This window comes from Carettochelys insculpta, chromosome 7 (genome assembly GCF_033958435.1).
Source record: "Carettochelys insculpta isolate YL-2023 chromosome 7, ASM3395843v1, whole genome shotgun sequence".
NCBI classification, from domain to species: domain Eukaryota; kingdom Metazoa; phylum Chordata; order Testudines; family Carettochelyidae; genus Carettochelys; species Carettochelys insculpta.
The window spans coordinates 26,347,613-26,368,357 of record NC_134143.1 but is presented as its reverse complement, the minus strand read 5'-3'; the positions used below and the strand labels follow the sequence as shown (position 1 = coordinate 26,368,357).

At 40.6% G+C, this 20,745-nt stretch overlaps 1 protein-coding gene across 3 annotated transcripts in view; it reads right to left on the bottom strand.

The window, feature by feature from the left end:
- Positions 1-20,745, bottom strand: part of ARID5B (AT-rich interaction domain 5B) — a 170,311-nt gene that overhangs the window by 99,013 nt on the left and 50,553 nt on the right. The gene's annotated exons all lie outside the window — the stretch shown is intronic.

The window sequence follows — 20,745 nt, the reverse complement described above, 5'->3', positions numbered from 1 at the left end:
TTTGCACCATTTAAAGTCTTTTTAAGGACGATGAATTGATATGTGCACGCTTCTTTGAAATATCCAGTACTGGCCACTGTCGGTGACAAGGTTATGGACTAGACAGACCATCGGGCTGATCCAGTTTGGCAGTGTCTATGATCTTAAGCAATCCCGTAAAATGGAAATAACTCACATGAACTGTGAAGGGAGTAGCTCAACAAAGTACATATATATTATAATGCAGTCAAATGGGGAGGGGTAACTAGTGATGTCCCGCAAAGTTTCCGCAAGGGTCTGACCAATCCTATTCTAGAAATTCATAAACATCCTGGAGACAAGGCTAATGTGTGAGGTGGCAAAATTTTCAGATGATACTAAACTGGTAAGATAGTTAAGTCCAAAGCAGACTGTGAAGAGCTTCAAAAGGATCTCACAAAATTTTTCAGGACACTGTGCTTCTATATTTCTATTCATGTTCATTTAGGTTCTCATGTTGATTAGCTCGATCTATCATTCTGTGCATCTGTTGAGATAACCTATAGTTTGTAGTTTATATTTTCTAGTCTATTGATTCATTACTGAGTAACCTAGCCACTATTTCTGTCACTGATCAGGTAATTAAATATTTAACCATGGTTCCAATAACCACCTAATCTTTCTTCTTTTTCAAGTGAAAAGTATACTTCAAATGTTGGAAAGAACAATAGGTGAAATCCTTGTCCCACTGAAATCAAAGGTAAAACTTCCAGGCTACGTCTACACGTGCACCCAACTTCGAAATAGCTTATTTCGATGTTGAGACATCGAAATAGGCTATTTCGACGAATAACGTCTACACGTCCTCCAGGGCAGGCAACGTCGATGTTCAACTTCGACGTTGCTCAGCCCAACATCGAAATAGGCACAGCGAGGGAACGTCTACACGCCAAAGTAGCACACATCGAAATAAGGGAGCCAGGCACAGCTGCAGACAGGGTCACGGGGCGGACTCAACAGCAAGTCGCTCCCTTAAAGGGCCCCTCCCAGACACACTTTCATTAAACAGTGCAAGATACACAGAGCCAACAACTAGTTGCAGACCCTGTATATGCAGCACGGACCCCCAGCTGCAGCAGCAGCAGCCAGAAGCCCTGGGCTAAGGGCTGCTGCCCACGGTGACCACAGAGCCCCGCAAGGGCTGGAGAGAGAGTATCTCTCAACCCCCCAGCTGATGGCCGCCATGGAGGACCCCGCTCTTTCGATGTTGCGGGACGCGGATCGTCTACACGTCCCTACTTCGATGTTGAACGTCGAACTAGGGCGCTATTCCCATCCGCTCATGGGGTTAGCGACTTCGACGTCTCGCCGCCTAACGTCGATTTCAACTTCGAAATAGCGCCCAACAAGTGTAGACGTGACGGGCGCTATTTCGAAGTTACTGCCGCTACTTCGAAGTAGCGTGCACGTGTAGACGCAGCCCCACTGACCAGGCTTTAACTCTTCATGTCTACAAGTAATGTTAATTTTGATTAAGATTCTAAAGTAGAAACACAAAACTTTTTAAAAAAGCATGAAATAAGTGTTTTGAATTATTCTATGAAAAAACTACCATACTTTAGACTTTCCCAAAAACTATACTGTCATGCAGTATTTGAAAAAATCATCATTAAATTTTAGTCTCAAAGTACCATTTTAAGAATAGTTCTTGAAAGCAATCACTTTTCTAAGTACTGAGCCTCTCCCCCTCTTCTGAGTTAACAGAGGAAACCAAAACCATTCCTTTGTATACATGCATGGGTAGTTTGGTACACACCATCTGCATAACTTTTCTAACAAGGGTAGACTTTTAGCTTTTGGTCAGTCAGGATGTGGTCATGATCTTTTTATTTATTTCGAGACCGTATGCAACAACTTGATTGTGACAACAGTACCTTGTTGTATGTGTAGCTTCATCTCATTCCTAATGCAATGTTAACAGACCCAGGTCATTGGTAGACAGGATTGGAATGAAAGACATAAACATCTACTGCACAAGCTATCCTTGTGATCCTTAGCTAAGGCTGTAGACCACGCTCACCACTCTGTCTCTCAGGGTCTCTGGTTCCATCTACACTACCACAGGGACTGACTCATCAGTGCTCAATATACTGGATCTAGTGAATATCTGCCAAATTGATCACAGATTGCTCTCCAGTCGAACCTGTTACTCTACACTGAACAAGAGAAGAAAGGGAAGTCGATAACAGACAATTTCCCCTGTGGTTAAGACCCCATCGTAACTTGACTTTAAATATTAACAAAGAGATAGCTGTGCTAGTCTATATACTATCAAAACAAAAAAGCAGTCAATTAGCACTTTAAAGACTAACAAAATGATTTGTTAGGTGAGCTTTCATGGGACAGACCCACTTCTTCATATCACTTCAGACCAGGTCTGAAGAAGTGGGTCTGTCCCACAAAAGTTCACCTGATAAATTATTTTGTTTGTCTTTAAAGTGCTACTTGACTGCTTTTTTGTTTTGATTTTTAATATGTTGACTCCAGCTATGTTATTCACGTAGCTTGAGTTGCATACCTTAACTGTGTGCTGTAGATGGACTCTCGGCTACACTAAGAACCCCTTCATCTGGATCAGGGGCCAGAGTCTTCAAGAGACAATAAGCACATGATTCATCACTGAGATACAATTCAAGTTTAATGTAGTCCTGCTGTTTAGTGCTGCTCTAAAGCTTCATAGAAATTGAATCTGTTGATCAGACAGCACTTTTCTTTAGGCCAGGATGTGGTCGGCTTTTGTAACAAGGTGTATATAAATATGCCTCCCATAAGTCTGTGTAGAAAACCATTTATTTCCAATATAATGTATGATAAGTTACTTCACAGAACTCTGTATGCTATTCTAGGCTTGATGAATGACATTTTAACTCAAGATGATATCCTCAATTAAAGCCAAATCACCATTTATGGAGCTCTTATTCTACATATTTGTTGCTATAGCTAATTTTTTCTTCTTCTTACTCAATTCATTAGTGCATAAACAAACGTATGAAAAGCTGTCTCCAAGAAACACTTTGTAATGCAATTTCCTTCCAACAGGTTCAATAAATAAATCTAAGAGTGAATGGCTAAACTTCACATTTCTATAGCAAAAGATAAACTGTGATCCTAGAACAAAGATTTTCTTTCAAAGACACCCACAGGAGAAAACAAAATCAAACTAGATCTAACCCTGTCAAAATAGAGCCTAGGGAAAAAAAGGAGTTTTCTTCTAAATAAATCTAGATGATGTCATCTCATTGCATTTGTCTATATTGCTGTATTCAGATAAAATAATCAGAATGAGTTTGCTGCTACTTAAACTGATAAACTGTAATAATCATTCTTAAAATTTAGAAAATAATTTTATTTTTAAAATATTTCATTAAGATCTTATTGAACAGAAAATATTAAATTTCTGAAGCTAATTTTAGTTTCAATAACAAGCCTTGTTCATAGCAAAAGATTATATCTACAGTAGGTTGACTGTAAGGCTCCACTGAAATTACTCTAATCCTATGCTTATATAATAATTACACACTTAATAATCTCCTTCAATGTCAATTTTTCATTTATTTATATATTTCAAGTTCAAAACAGATTTCTATAGAGAAACAATAATTAAAATGTGAGGTTCAACCCATGCCTTGCAAACATTCATACTAACAATAGATGTATGAATTTAATCCATGTAGTTTCTTTGAAGTGGTGGAGCAGTTTTGGCATGGTTTGGCCATCAGGTTGAATTACATGTTGTTCAAACTTTGTAAGAACTGCAGGAAATACCAAACACAATAAATCTATGCAGGTCTGACTTTCCAAATGAGTACAGCCATTTTTAGTATGTTATACAGGATAACACACACACACACGTGCGTGCGCGCGCGCACACACACAGATATTCCTTACAAGATCGTTCTTATCAAAAATGACTTACAGAAAGAAAACATTAGACTATAATGGTTATTGCTAACCAACATAAACTACTTTTAACATCAGTGAGTTTTTTTTTTCTTTCTTTAGAAAGACCTTCACACTGGGATTTTATAGAGCTTGATGGAAAAAGTATGCATGTTCCTTCCTGCATCTAATTGCTTAAACTGCAAAATCTGCCAAGTATTTTGCCCTTTAGTTCTTTTAATCGTATTAGTGTGAATGCATTTTGATGCCAACAGAAACAAACATTTAAAGGTTTTTGCTCAAAAGATTCCAAATATGTATTAGGCCCATGTTAGAAATACAAATTCTCCATTTCCTCCTGGAGTAGAAGTAGTTATGTTTCAAAATATGAATTTGCTTGTCTCATTGGACTAAAGGTCTAGTTTCAACCCAATTTAAGCAAACTAATGTCAATATGCACTGCTCTCACAATGATTTATGCTACCTTCTGTTACTTTATTATATTAGACATTCCTTTCTCTAAGCTTTATACTTTCACTCTGCTCCTAGCAACCAAGCAAAGGCTGAACACCAACTTTATGTACCTGGCACAACTCCAGATTCCACTGTTATTGATAATTATGTTGAAGTTTCTGTTTAATTGCTACTCTGTTGTCAACCAGAATATTTTTCATAATAAGACATTTCTCATTTTCTGTCCATTCATTTTTGATATTACTGAAAATGAATTTTTATTCCAGAAAAACATAAGCAGAACAAAGATACAGATAAGAGTACATACATCTGTTACTATCATTACCAACGCTGAAATGTGAAGCAAAAAAAATTGTGAATATAATTTCTCGGAAGGTAATTTTCCTTTCAGTCTAAGTGCTCTTAGTCATCTTACAGTTACTCAATGATTTCCTGTTCTAATTACAAGACATTATACAGAAAGACGTTTGTAAAAGGGAAATATGCAATGCATAGAATTCAAAAGCTTGAGCTGGCTGGTAGTATTTAAAATTCCAAACTTATGCATCAACTTTATCAGTTCTCTGTTCCACCATTGTGCAATGCATCCTACCACAAATCTAAATATCTCCCCGCAAGGCAGTTAAGTTAGCACAAATGTATACTTCAAAGAGGAAAATACACTTGCAGTTAAACTGCTGGGAAAAAAAAGATCAGTTATTTTTTCCTCACTGAAGCTGTTAAATTGGAGGCAAGCCAAGGCAAGGAGTGGAAAATATTAAAAAGTAAAAAGCATGATTAAAACAGAGAGACAGAAATAATCAGTCCTATATCTAAATGGATATGCCACAAATTGTTTAATAAAAACATACTGTGACGTAAATTACACATCAGTATTGTACTGTTGCGGTTATTTTGAGAAATGGTTTGTACTGTAAGTCAGCTGGTAAAGCCCCACCCTTCATGATTTTGTAATTCTCTATACAGCGATCAACTACAGCAGTCATGAAATTTCCAAGAAGGAAAACAGACAGGGTTGTAGAGAGTTTGTAATAAAAAGATAATGTACTATTAACATAACAGAACTAAAAGATTGGTTTTATTAACTAAAAAAACTACTAAAAGGTCCCAGGCTCGACATTTGTTTTGATAAATGTTAACACAAAGCTTCAAAAAGTAAACAAGGAAAGTATTAGGGGAACTAAATAAAGCGGGACGATGCATTGGTGTATGGGTTGAAAATTGAGCAAGGTAGACAGTTAATTTAAATGCACAATGAAAATAAAGAAAGCCATGAGGTTTTGACCATCAGACTTACTCCTTAATAAACTGCAAAGTAAACTAGGAAGAATGCTTAACACAGCTGCTTTCTTTCACTGCAGATTGTTACAAAAAGGCTTCATGGATGACATGCTTACTCTAAATTATTTACCATTTTCCACATATGTTGTTTTGGCTATTCTGCCAACAAGAAGCAGAGAAACCATAATGGATAAAAAAGTGGGAAATTTTTAATGATAAAAGGGACAGTGTTAGTCATATCAGGCGATTGAGACTAAACTTTTAACATGAGTCGCGTGCCTGATTCACTTCCACATTTTCAAAATCCTAATCTCCATCCACACAGCCCTGCAGAGAGACTGGGGTTGTCAGATATCCCCATAGCCAGTTACAATTATAGGTCCCCATCTGGGGCACCTGGATCTACAAAGAAGATGTACCCAATCACCTGATTCTCTGTTCTGGCACTGTCAGTAGGTGAAAGAGTAGCCATCCTGGCCCCCACATAAAGGTGATGGCCCTATTTGTGCAGGAAGCGATCATCTTACCTACACCAGCCACCCATGGAGACGATAAAGCTATACCTCAGGAGTGCTAATGAGCCACACATCTGCCAGCCTTGAGAGAAGAACACCATCTTCCTGTCTCTAGTCCCATCCCATTTTGGATAGGACTGTCTGTATGATGAAATAACATCTCTGCAACCAATATACATATGTATGAGAAATGGAGACCTATGGCTGTTTCAAGGAAAACCAATGACTATAAAGGGTCAAATATGTGCCGTGAACATAAATGTTACAATGAAATCAAAGAGCTGTAACACGGTTGTCCAACAGGGATGAACAAACGTAGTTGCAAAGAACAATGGACCTACCAGATGGGAGGGACAGGTACCTAGTGTGCAGAGTTTTAAATAGAGTCACCAGGGGACAAGCACCACCATTCTTTGCCAGTTACTTCTACCACCATCCAGTCACAACTTTCTGTCCCATTGTCAGGTTTGTACAATTGATGCAGTCTGAGTGCCAATACCATGCTAAATCTCTGAGCAGTCCAATGGAGCACAGGCCATTTCTCCTAGCCAAAGCGCCCTTGCAGTTGAGTTATTATGGGCTGGGTTGGGACAATTAATCAGCACACACAGCTGTCCCTTCTGCTAATCACAAGGAACTACATCCCTTTGTCCTAAGAAACATCTATAATTTCAACTTCATCAGACAAGGACTTCAAGAAACTGTGCTATGAGGGCAGAGAATATTTGCATTTTACAACCTACCAGTAATCTCCCCCTCTTTCCCTTGGAGAGGAGGGAGAACCTTGAGAAGTGCTCTTAATTTCCAGCCTAACATTCATTTCTGCTGTCTTTATTTGGTCTTTTAAAACTACTTAGTATGCCTTGGCTAGGTAATTAATTACAACCACTTTTAAATATTAATGTTTGAATTATCATATTTAGTTCATGAAGAAATGGAAACAAAATAGTTAACCCTGCTAGATGAACCTGTAGATCCCTGTTTTCAGGACTCAATATATTTGGATAAATTGTCCACACAACAGGAATATTGCTTTGTTGACAGGACTTTTGGGAGGCACAGCCACGTTTGCCTATAGCCCCCATTTTATGCACCCATGTTTACCTATTCCCTCTGTTGGAATGCTGATGCAATCAAGAACAAAGGCAATATGTTATGTGTATGGAATAATGTGATTATTAATGCACTTGCTAGATACTGGTGATATTAACAAGTTGGCCATTACAATAATTTTCCCTGGATATATAGCAGTCCTATTTTGTTTTTTTGAAATAGAAAAACCATAGGACTAATATACATAATGAAATACATAAAAAATCTTTCTGTATGTGTCAAGTGTTTTTCCCCCAATAAAGAGAACAGGGAACTAATTTACAGAGTTTTATGTCATTTCCACCACCATTCTGTTTTCTGTAAGAGCATCACCAGTTCAGAGAGTTCCTAAAATTAGTTTAACATCTGAAAGAAAGAAAATACAAATCTACTGGAGAGTGAAACTACTATTGAATCCCACGGTAATGCAGTCATATAAAACCCCCAGAATGATCTAATATGTACTTAAAGCCTGGGGTTGAAGTACATTATTTTATAGCTAGTGATTTGGATTTGATCTGTTCTTCCAGTCCTACTTAAAGTCAAAACTGAGTATGTTGATCAATGACTGACAGTGCATCCACATAATCAGATCTTCCCTAATATTTATACTGTTCAATCTTTTTGAATTCAAACCACAAATTTAATTTTTGAAGAAGATGAAAGAGATTGAACATTAAAAAAATCATCTATACAATTTACCAGCCAGGAGGTCTCATCTTTTTTTTAATGCCATGGACAATATTCAGCTAATCAAAATGGCAGCTCTTGAGCTTCCACCCTTCCCCGACATCTTTTTGTACATCTTGGAAAGCAGGTTATGAGGTGCTTCTAGCACTTACAGAGGACTGTCTGAAAAGCATAATAATATTCAGCTTTTATATCATACTTCTCATTCATAGCCCTCAAAGCACTTTACATAGATAGGTAAATTTCATCAAGGTCACAATATCTAGTCAATGGCAGAGCCAGTGCCTCGGTTAGGGAAGAAATCCTGGTCAATGGATGTTTTGTTGTTGACTTCAACGGGACCAAGATTTTCTCCCCAGTTTTTCCAATTGCCTGTCCAATTCACTACACACCATTCAGACATCATGCTTCCAAGAAAACAAATCAGAGAAAAAAAATTACATTGCATATAACCAAACCATTCCACAAGACTGTTCTTGCCTATTCAATAGGCAAATTAGGCAAAGGCTGTATCTACACTAGGCAAAGTAAGTCAACTGCGGGTATGCAATTCTTGTTATGGCAATTGTGTAACTAGAATCAATGTTACCTCCACTTGGCTTACCAGATTGTACTTACTGAAGAAGGTCAACAGGAGAGTTTCTCCTACCAACCTCCCTTACTCCTCACGAGACCTCTGAAATCTCCTCTGAAATCTCAGCTATACTTTACAGAATTATATTTTGAATCTTCTTGGTGTGCTCCTCACTGGCTGAAGAGACGTTAACTTCCTTCTCTCTTGTCAGATATTTTTAGACCTTTGTTTGCATTTTTCAGTTAGTGACTGGTAATTGTCACACAACAGAAACAAGGGATGCATAAAATTTAGCTATTACAAAGGATACAGCCAAGTTCAGAAATGGGATCTGAGGTGTTCTCCTAGCACTCCCAAGAATTTAGAGTGATATAGCTCAACCCAGAAACAAAACATGTGTTCTCCATTTCTAAAGCTACAGGATCAATGTTGGAACTGGGTCAGCCCAAATCTTCACGGTGATACAAAAGGCTTTATCATCTCTTTTACTGGATCTCTAAATAGGAGGGAAAGATGCGGGAAAGGCAGAGAGAAAATCAACCCAAGCATAGACTTGCTGTTCTCTTTAGCATACTGAATGTTCTGGGTAACGTGGAACATTCGAGTTATGTGTACATCAGCTTTGAAAGAAATGTTTATCCTGGTTGTCTTGGTTACTGATAAGAAGATTCAATTCTGCTGAAAATGAAAAGAATGAATTAAAAAGAGGTTACAATATAATGTAGGAGTATGATGACGCCAAGAAGAAGAATCTAGTGACATCAAACAAGCTGACTGTAATTTAAATGTCTTTATTTTTCTGTATTTGCTTTTAAACATTCTAATGCCCTAATATGGCATCTGCTTCAGGTTTAGCAAACAGTAAATATCCCTTTTAATAATGAAGGGAAAATAATATATTTTGTTTTAACTGAATTGAAACACCATTTCTTTTTTTCTTTTTCTTCCAGCCATGGAATCTGCATAGTGAACAGCCAGATAATAAGTGTTATCATTCACACAGACATAACTGAACCAGCACTTTGTAGTTAAATGCAATTCACAAAGTGCAGTTTAACTACACTGTTTTCAACAGTCTTTGAACATCATCCAATGCACCAGTGACGCAGTTAAATGCAGCCCATGATTTTGCAAACACTTAAGCAGGTGAGTAACTTTACTCATGTTAATATTCCATTGACTTCAGTGAGCTACTCATGTGTTTAAAGTTATGCACATGTTTAAGTGTTTTCAAAACTGGGATCATATATGGTACTTTTTTAATACTATATTTTGGTTTCCTGAAATCCAAGAAGCAGCATAGCATATTCCTTTCCTTTCCCTGACAAAGGAACTTTGATTTTGAGGCTATAACTCAATGTCTTGAGGCTTAGCAGCAGGGCTTTGTGAGGAAAATGGAAAACCTATCATTTCCAAACCACCTTTCCGTCTCTCAGTATCTGGGCATTTTGAGCATGTCCAGTGCTGTGGTATGCCCATCACACAGCTTGTAAACTGCTGCCTTTTTAGCTATCTACCTCAAGGTGAGGAGGGACCACATGTATACCTTTCTCTGATAGCAAAATCTAAGCATTTCTACAGAATTTCTAATGCCTATTATCTGATGTGTAACAACGAATGTCTGCAATATCTCGGTATCCCCCAGCACTCTGCCTTTGGCATCTGACCTGAAGAAATGAGATCAAGCCTCACCACCAGTCCCATCAAAGTCTACTTTAAAGTCCTAAACCTTGATTAAATAGGTATGTCCCTCTTATTCTGCCAGCTTGAAACAGTCCCTCTCACACACATTTAGACATGTGAAAAGTTGAAAATGACTCATCATCACCTTTTCCAATAAGGCATAATGAAGAGCCTTCATTTTCCACAACCCCCAGAAGCCTGAGTGAAAAGCATTATCTTTGTTTTTCATGCAAGAGTCCTTTCAAGATCACTCTGAAAATTCAGCAGAACTTTGGCCTCCTTGAAATAGCAAGTACAGTAGCTGCCACTCTCACAAAACACACAATGAGGGGTGGAGGGTGGAAATAGTCCAGTGATTTAAATAGTTAAGCTTTCCTCCTGACATTTATGCCCTCTTTGAAACCCTTAATGAAATTACAACCCTGTTAATTCTTGCAGGGTATAATTTATTTAGTATACATAAAAACTGCCTTTTACATGAATTACAATTTACAACACACAGGCAATATCTGGCTCTGTATAAAAATAACGAGCTCACTGGAGTGATTTCCCTGACACATGGAGAAGTGAGAATAATTACATTTTACTGAGAGTCTCATTACATTGATTTATATAAGATTTTCAAAGCTGCAAAAATATCATTTTCAATTTCATTTGTTTCTAGCAATTCTCTACGAAGGTGGGTTAGTAAAACCTTCAGAAATCTTCATCAATATGGACCAATATTTTACCCTTCTCTTGTGGACATGTGACAGAGAGATAATAGGGTCTAGTAACACCACAGTCAGGCATTTCTTTTCTATTTAATGTTTCCTTGTGTGCCAAACATAATGTAACAGACAAGTGTTAGGGAGACATGCAGGGAGGACTATGAATAGAGAGCTTTAAAAGAGATCCTTAATAGAGACGCAGTATGCTTAATCTTCAACAACATTCAGTAGCAATTTATTTGCAGCCATTTCCTCTGTTAACCTTTTGCACTAGAACAGGTAAGATAGAGCACAAGACAATTTGTCAACTGACAGATATGAACAAAAGAACCAATTTTAAGAAGCTCCAGTATTCTTTTATATTTGTTTTGCAACATTTTAATAACTTTTTTGGAAATGAAGCAAAGAAAAAAATCAAGCCAGGAAGCAAAAAACCCTGTGAAAAATATTTTATAGATAAACTTGTGTTATCATCTTCAGCATAATTACATATTTCTGCTCTTTGAGCCCATAGAGAAAAAATGCATTTAATGCTGGGGAAAAGTGATTGTTTTTAACATATGAATAATCACACATTTCCACTTGCTAATTATTTTCTTTGGTCTTTTCTGTCCATCAGCCCATCTCTATACAGCAAGTGTCTGTTATCCACCACCATGGAGGAGCACCTCTCCCCTTCTGCCATGGATGAATGAAAATGAGGAGGAGATGGAACATAAATTCAAAGATCATAGGGCAAGAAGGAATCATTATGATCATCTAGTCTGACCTCATGTCCCAAGGAATGCCTTATCTTGAAGGAAAACAGTGAAAAGGAGGAAAGAGGAAAAAGAGAGTGAACATCTGCCCTCTCTTAGATAACGTTGAATAGCATTTTGACAGAGGACTGAGGAATATGCAGGAAAGACAAGAGAGGGGAAAAACTGTACTAGGATGGGGTTCAGAAGATATGGGTTTGGTTCTCTGATGGACTGAAATGCCCTGTGTGATAGGAAGTAAGCCATTCTGGGACACATTCTCACTTGTCTGGGGAAAGGAACTCTACAGGCATCCATCCAGGGGTTTGTAAGGGGCAGCTCCTGCATCTGGATTCCTCCTTCTCTGGCGATGAGTACTGGACATACTGGAAGTGGGGTGGGAACAACGTAGAGCAGAGTTGTGCTATGCCATTTTTTGACCATCAAAGCAGATTTTTGGTAAAAGGAAGAGCCCTCAGCCTCATTTTTAAATCACACTCAGAGCACCTGATGAGCATGGAGTGAAATACCAGCAATTCAGCTGGAAATCTGATGAAGCGCTAAAAATGTTGTCAATTTTATTTCAGTTTAGAAAAATTCCTTCTTAATTTCCTTGAAAATTTACATGAAGGTATCCCTTTGTAATTGAACATTAGTCATCCTCTGAGAAAAATATAATGCACAAATGGAGAGAAATAAGCAGTTGACTGAGGCTATGTCTACCTACAGAGATCTTTCGAAAGAAGCCATTCCAGAAGATCTCTTCTGAAAGAACCTCTTTGAAAGAGCGCGTCCACACAAAAAAGTGGATCAAAAGAGCAATCTGCTCTTTTGAAAGAGAGCATCCACGCAGCCCTTGCTCTGTCAAAAGAAAGGGCCAGGGATCGAAAAAAATCAGGCACCATGATGACTGCTCTTTTGAAAAAAAGTGTCTACACAAGGTTTTTGGATTTGTTTTTTTTAATCCCGAAAACAGGTTTTGAAAGAAGGTGCTCTTCCTGAAATGAGAGTGGAGAAGTGCTTTCCAAAGGAGTGCTGCATTCTTTCAATATGCCTTTGAAAGAACATATTTTGTGTCTAGACACTTCATGGAATCTGTTGAAAGAGCCCCCTTCTTTCAAAAAATCTTTCAAAAGAACTTGCAACTATACATGCAGCTAGGTTAGCTTGGATCAAGTCCTGGTCTCATTGAAAAAAATTACCAAAGCTCTGTGACTTCAATGAGATGAGGAGGTGGCCCCTTCTGATTTGATTATTAATGGCATCTTCAAGGGAGATGCAAGCACTCATGATGAGAGAAGATTTGCAAGTGAAGAAAGAAACTGTTAGATCAGCCCTAGAGGTGAAGACTGCTGGGGAAGAGCTATATATACTTAAAAAGCCCACTGAAGTCAATGCAAAGACTAAGAGAGTAGGTCTTAACTGGCCCTTCCCTTTCAAAAGGGACATGCAAAAATGGCGGTTCAAAAATGCAGATGAGATGGTGATTTGCACATTCAGTGTCTCATTTGCATGACAGCAGCCACTTACCATTCCAGAAGTAGTTTTCGAAAGTGAAAACAGCCATGTAGATGGGGTTCCTTTGAAAGGAAGCCCCATTTTCAAAAGCACCCTTCTTCCAAAAAAAATTAAGAAGAAGGGTGCTTTTGAAAGTGGAGCTTCCATTCTAATGAACCCAGTCTACACGGTCATTTTGGCTTTCGAAAACAGCACTTTCAGATTGGCAAGTGGCCGTCATTATGCAAATGAATGGGTTGAATATGCAAATTGGAGCCTCATTAGCATTTTATATCTGTCATTCTTGTATGCACCTTTCGAAAGGGAGGGGCCAGTACAGATGTAGCTGAGATCAGGCACATATTATATAAGTTCCTGTTCTATAGCCAATCAATTTTCTTGGTGAGGAAGGTCTTATCACAAAGTTTTCTGGTTTCTAAACTGGAGGATGAACAGGGAGAGCTCGGAGAGACGTCTGCTCTTTAAGCAAGGCAAGGTATTTCTTTCTGAATGAGAAAAGATTTGAGATGATAGAGCTTGGCTGTACACTTCAGAAGGAAGAGAAAACCTTTCAGAGACCTTCCAGTCCTCATCCTAACTGGTATGGTACTACCTCTCCTCTTTAGAGAGCTTGGAAACAATTGCCCAAGGTGGGGGAAGAGGGCATGGTGCTGAAACAGGAATAACTCCAGTGACAGGTTTCTATGCATTTTGCGTTCTCAGGCACAGAAAGAAAGAGGGTCTCAGGACAGGTGATGAAGGCAGCAACTGCTAGCCAGAACTAACATTAGGGTGCAAACCTGTGAGACAAAAGGTGGGGAAAAAAACACAACAGTATTTTTGTAAGGAAGCTGCTATCAATGTGCTAAGACCAATGAGAGGTTGGGAAACAACTCAGCTACGTCTACGCTGCATTCTGCTTTTGGAAGCAGAATGCAAATGAGCAAGATCAAAAATGCAGATGAAGTGTGGATTTACATATCTCACGCCTCATTGACATGATATGTAGATGTTGAAAACAAACATCATTTTCAAAAGAACCTTTCTTCCTCTTTTTTTTCCAGCAAGAAGGGTTCTTTCGAAAACCGGACTTGTTATTGAAGGAACCCCACCTACACAGCTGTTTTTGCTTCCAGAAAAGCCTCTTCTGGAAGTGCAATTGCGTGAGAACATGCAAATGAGGCATGAGATACGTAAATCTGTCCTTCATTTGCATTTTCAATCTCACTTATTAGCATTCCACTTCCAAAAGCAGAATGCAGTGTAGTCGCAGCCCTGGCGAGAGCAAAATATGAAGCTCTCAAGGGACAGAGCCAAAGGACTGAATCTTGCACTCCAATGAATCCCAAAATCAAGCCTTGCCCAACAAAAGAGATACAAGACAGTGGGGCTAACAGCCACTGCTGGCCTGGGGACAAGGGGTGGGGCCTCAGGTGGAAGGGGTGTGGGCAAAGCAGTCAGCCGTTATTCACCCAGAGCATGGTGCTGGGACTCCCCAGCCCTCAGAAGCCACATGGAGCAGTGCAGTGATGCTCCCAAGGCGTTTCGCTAGGGTGTGGAGCTCCCAGCTGCTGCTGCACTGGCAGCAGTGGTGTCTGGGAGCTCTGGGCCCCTGTGAACTGTCGGGCCCATATGCAGTTGTCCCTCTTCCTCCCCCTGTTGGCAGGCCTGATACAAGATAAGAATATTCAGACTCCGTAACTGTAATTTCTCCTGTGCAGGTTTGTTTTAAGTAGTGGCAGGCACTTATTGCAATAGGTGATCATTATGGCTTAACATGGAGCATTATAAAATTATTGGTCTGTTTATGTAACTATGAATTTTAGTGAATTCATAATATAAGCAGCAATTTTCCACAGTTATACTTCAATCTATTTCATTTGCAGTAGCTATAACGTTTATTTGTTTTCTTCTAAAACAATATTTCATAACAATAATCAGCATGGACTTTGTCTGCTTCCCAGCTGCCTCTGAAGACTATCAGAAATGTTGCATCAAAATTACATTACAGTTGAGGCAAATAGCAGGGAAACTTTGAGGTGAGGAGACCTTGCTACCTTTACTTCAACATAATCACTGTAACAATCCCAGAGCTCCCTCTTGTACTCTTTTTTTTTTAAGTAAGTTCTTAGCCTTGGTGTTTGGCAAGAACAGACTGAAAATATGACCTCAAGGTGCCACATTCAGGAGAACTCCCCAACTTTTCCTATTAGTTCTAAATCCCCTGGTCTTTAAGCCACTCTCATCGTTTTGGGAGGCCTGACTTCCAGTATTTGAATGATGGAACATGACAATGCTGCCCCATGTCCCTCCATTATGGTAGCACACATTGTTATCAAAACAATGCCCAGCTGCAAACAGTGGCATTTAATTCAGGAAGAGCTATGTACTCGAAACATGCACTGTGTGGATATGTCTCACACTAAAGACGTGCACTGGAATTGGAGCTGGGATCTGAACTCAGGGTCCCAATGTCTATTGAAAGTCAATGGAATTAGGGCCCTGTAGTGAGCCACTGTGGCCTCCCGTTGACTCAGAGGCAGAGGAGGCTGCGCAGAGGCCCTGGTGGGTGGGCCCGGAGCCAGAACACCAGTGGCCTGCCCCTCAGAGGGCAGGGCCTACAGCCAGAAGGGCCAAGGGCAGAGTGAGGGACCCATTAAAGCCTGGGCCTCCAGGCAGGGAGGAAGTGCCTTCGCAGGCTCCCAGACGCCAGGGGCAGAGAACCCGCTGCCACTCGGCCGGTTGGGAGGAGCAAGCCCCCAGCGGCCCAAACCAGCCCGGACAGCTACGGATCTGGATGCCCCAGAGGACCTACCCGGACTTCCCAGATCTGCCAGGACCCTCACGCTGGTGGAGGACCCCCTCCTTGGAGGAAACCCCACGCCCAGCCAGCCAGACGGGGGCTAGCAACCATGAGGTCCCAGGAGCGGCCTTCCCCGGAGTTCCAGCGGACCCCTGCAGCCCCCAGGCCCAGGATCGCCTTGAACCCACCGTGCTACCACCGCCGGACTACCCCAACGATGTGGAGATGACCGACTGGCTGGAGCCCGCAAAGGTAGACAATTTGGAGGGGGCCGACCCCGCGGGACCCCCTGACCAGATGGACTGGGATCTTCCCCCGACGGAGGTGGAGGTAGGAAGTGGCCCGGGGAACGCTGCACCAGAACCCATGGTGATGTGTTGCGGCCTGGATCCCCACCGCCGTGGTCACGTGTAAGCGACCCACAGGGCCCCGGGCCGGGTCGCAGTGGTGTGGGAGGGCCTGCGACCCCCTACCCCACTCCCTGACAGGGTAAGCCCTTGCTGGGCTTGTTCCTCAACCCTTGTGAGCTGCTGCCCCGCCCTGAACTGCAGGCTGGGCTTGTGCTACAAACTGGGAGCTGCTGCCCCGCCCTAAACTGAGGGCTGGGCTGGTGCTACAAACCTTGGGCTGCTGCCCCACCCTGAACTAAGGGCTGGGCTTTCCAGGACCGACGGTGTGGCTGCAGTCCCGTCCGGACCTACGGGCACTGCCATAGCCCGGGCGCCTACAGGCCCTAAATTCCTACAGGCCTCTTTGGAAGATACCAACCTACATGAACTAACCTACACGAACTACAGTGGAATATTTTAGCCCTTGCTTTCACCACCACAACCATAAACAGTGCTGGCTGCTCTGTCCTTCCTGCCTCAATGAACTGTCTTTGCAGGGACTCCAACTGGACTACCGAAAGCAACATGCAACTACCTTCAACAGCTACTGTCTCCTCTATGCCAAAGCTCCAGGGAAAGATATCAAGCAGTTTGCTCTTACCTTGTTCTGCCCCCAATAGAGAGCTTCCTTTCAGTGACAATGTAGTCTCAACACTCTCCTGTGAAGAAAGAGGACCAGCCTGAAAAAGTCTCAGCCCTGCAGAGCCTCGTGCTCCTTGATCTAGGCTTCCCTGAACTGCCTCTAAGCTTCCTGTCACTGTTGCTATTGTTGAACTCATCTGTGTAGGATATTAGTTCACTGCTTTGGGGAGCATCCATGTGAATAAGAAATGCTCTACCTCACCACTGTGAAGGAGGCTTCCACACTCAGGCCCAGGCATTACAAGATCACTTAGATTACACACACACGCACACTCTCTCTCTCTCTCTCTCTTTCTCTCTCTCTACAATTGAGGCCTTTCTCCAAGCCAGAGTACTTTGAGATACACAATATTAAACTAAGCATGTGTTGGTGGCCTGAGCAGTAGGTGAGAACATACTGTACAATGCACTTTGGAAAGCAACATCAAATGCTCCAGCTAGGATCTGCTAACAGACACTAGGCCCTGACTATACCCTGAGCTGGCCCTTAAAGCCATGGAGTGTTGATGTACCAATTGGTACATCTAGCTTAGTAGACAGGGAATCAATTGGTCTCAGGAGAAGCCAAGCAGTCAGAGACGAAGAGCCAAAATAGCTGTAGGTAGAGTGTAAAGAGCCATATATTCTATATTATTTATCTATAGATATATATTACATTATATATTTATATCTGCAATATATCTATAGATAAATAGATAGATTTTATATATCTATCTATAGGCTATGTCTACAGGGGCAGCAGCCTCTGTCGACAAAGTCACTGTCAAGAGAGAAACCACAGCAGTACCTCTGTCCACAGATTGTGTCTACACAGAAAAGCAGATTGGAAAAGCAATCCATTCTGTCGGCAGAGAGCAGCCACACTGCCTGGCCCTCTCTCTCGAGAGAAGGCTGACCGGAAGCTCTCTCTACACAAGCACTCTGTTGACAAAACACTGTTGACAGAGGCACTATTCCTAATCAGAAACAGGGATAACGCTGCCAACTGAAGAGCTGCATTTATTCAACAAACTCTCGATGGAGCACTTTAGCCGTGTCGACACTCAGCAAGTTTTGTCGATAAAACGGCTGTTCTGTTGGCAAAAGCTGCCCATGTAGACACGGCCATAAATATATATAAAAAAATATACATTACGTGGCTTAACGCCCTCTCCCTCTCCCAGAGCCAGATACCCCAGCCCCTTAGCCTAACCCAATCCCCCCCTCCTCCAGCACCAGGCACCCCCAGCCTCCCTGCTCTAACCCAGGGACTCACCAGAGCCACAGCTACCACATGCTTCTCCTTCTAAGTGCTGGGGCATGTGCGCAGAGTGGTAGTAAAAAGTTCCATTGCATGGTTCCAAGCAAGAGCTGCATTTCATTGTTCAAAGAGCCCCATGTGGCTCGAGAGCCACGGGTTGGCCACCCTGGTCTGTATGGTGCCTGGCTCCTGCTCAGCAGCAAAGGGAATGAGAAGGCTTTTCCTTCACCCTGTTACCTGTTTACCCAGTGCATCAAAGCATGGACAGAAATTTTCCCAATAATTTTTGAAATCTGAATTAAACATTTTTGATTTTTTTTTAAAGATGCCTTCACCATCATGGTGCTTTTCCTACTCTTTCCAATTTGCACTCTGCTGCAGGGTCAGCTCTGCCCACAATAACCAATTTGTCCGTAAACATTACCACAGGCTACAACACCTCAGAATTTTCTTCACCAGTTCCTCCTGGGCTAGACCATGAATGGAAGGTGGTTCCAATCCTCACCCCACCCCCACCACAAGGCTTGCCTCCTAGAAGCCCTATTTTTTTCTGTAACATCCAGACCATTTCAGGCTTTAACAGAATTCAGACAAGAGAGCTGATTTATGCTGATATATTTCCATTTACATCATGGAAAACTGGTAATCTGGCTACAACAAAAGTGGGTCCATTATTATTACTGTAAGTAGGAGTAGCAAATATTTATTTCATGAGAGCAACCAATCTGGACTAGGACCCCATCGTGCTGGGGGCTGTACAAACACACAGTCTCTGTCAAATTCCTGTTCTTAAGAAAGAAGGTGGTGCAGGAGACATAAATTTGATAACCAAAGGATCTATGTAGAACTGAAATGGGCAATAAGGAAGTACAAAAAGGTACAAGAGCGTAACAGCAACAGCCCCGTGTTTCTGTATCCAGAAACTCTCCAGTCAGAGGAGAGTATTTCTGACTTATAACTATGCAATTAAATGAACCAGAGCCCTTGAAAGAAGTAGGTCTGATGTGCTAGTGTGCTAGTCTCCATAATGTTAACTAATCACTTGTGCTTAAGTAATCACAATTTTGCTACTATAATATTCAAGGACTAATTTTCAGTAACTGTTGCCTACACAAAATGTAACTAATTTATCACAGAAACACTATTTACGGTGCGCTTTATCAATCTCAAATGGTGATGTTTAAGTGCAGGTTTGATAAACTATATGCTGTGTAATGCAGCTGCTTTGCATTTTGAATCCTTTATTTATAAAACAAGTCAAATTAATAACTCAAAAATGTTGTTCCAGGCAAACTAATGGACATACAATAAAACTATTCATTTCCTAAAAGGTCACTCTAGGAAAAGCATACATTGTTTAGAAGCATATCAACAATGCTATTATTCCACAGAATAGTGAAAATGTATAATAAGCAGTTAGTTAGTGCATATATTTGCATTGGATACCCTGGGCTAATTTAAAATACAATTTCAAGGCAATCAATCATACTCTAAAATTACTTCATTTTCCAAACTGTTTACACTTTTAAAGTTACAAATCCACTTTCTGCTATTTCAACTCACGATTTACTGCTACAGATTTAGACTGCCCTGGCTTGCTGCCAAACTCTAGTCATGAGGGAACTAATGATATGAACAGATCAGTGTTTTATAATGTAGAAAAGCGCATGTAAATTTCCAGTATGTCTGCAAATAATCAAGGCATGCTGACTATAAATGAGGCAGTCTGAAATTTATTTTAGGAGAAATATCTGAAAGCTGCACTTTTTATCTGGGCCAAAAAAAATCTTTTAAAAGGAACTTAAAGATTACTCAAAATTATTCTAAGTAAACTGTTATACAAACAATATGTTAAAGAATAGTACAATAGCTAATTTCCTTTAGTGGGACTATCTTAAACAGATCATATCCTTATCATGGCAAGCTGGAACATTAAACTCTCTAGTTCATGTAATCAAAACACACGAGTGCTTCATATTACATTTTACAAAAATGAACCATTCCCTACAAACAAGGTCAGATTTCTGGAATGCCAGAGGTCTACATCTAAGTGGGCTGGGGAGGAGGGGAGGATCCATTTATTCCTCTCTCTAAATACAGTGGGAAAGTCTACTAACAACTGAAATGTGTTTTAGTAGCCAAAACCCTTGAAAGAAAACAAGCTGTCCCTCGGGCGATGATACCTAAATTAAATATGATCTTTATTGTTTCATTACAGTGGTGTAGCCAAATAAAGACTTTGTATTATAGTACAAATAATGCAGGATCCTCATTTTCTAGTGGAAATAATTACTCTATTCTATCATATTCTGCTTGCCGTCAAAATGTCCTCCTTTGTTGTCTCTGGGCTATAGCTCCATATTAAGCTTAGGGCTGGATTTAGCAAAAGTCCTTTCTTCAACAGCCAAACCACACAGATATACTAATCAAACAATGGCTTTAAGAGTGAAGCTAGAAATATCTTTACATCGTATTTCTTGAAATTCAATCCACTATGATGGATATTTCTGTTATAGCTTTA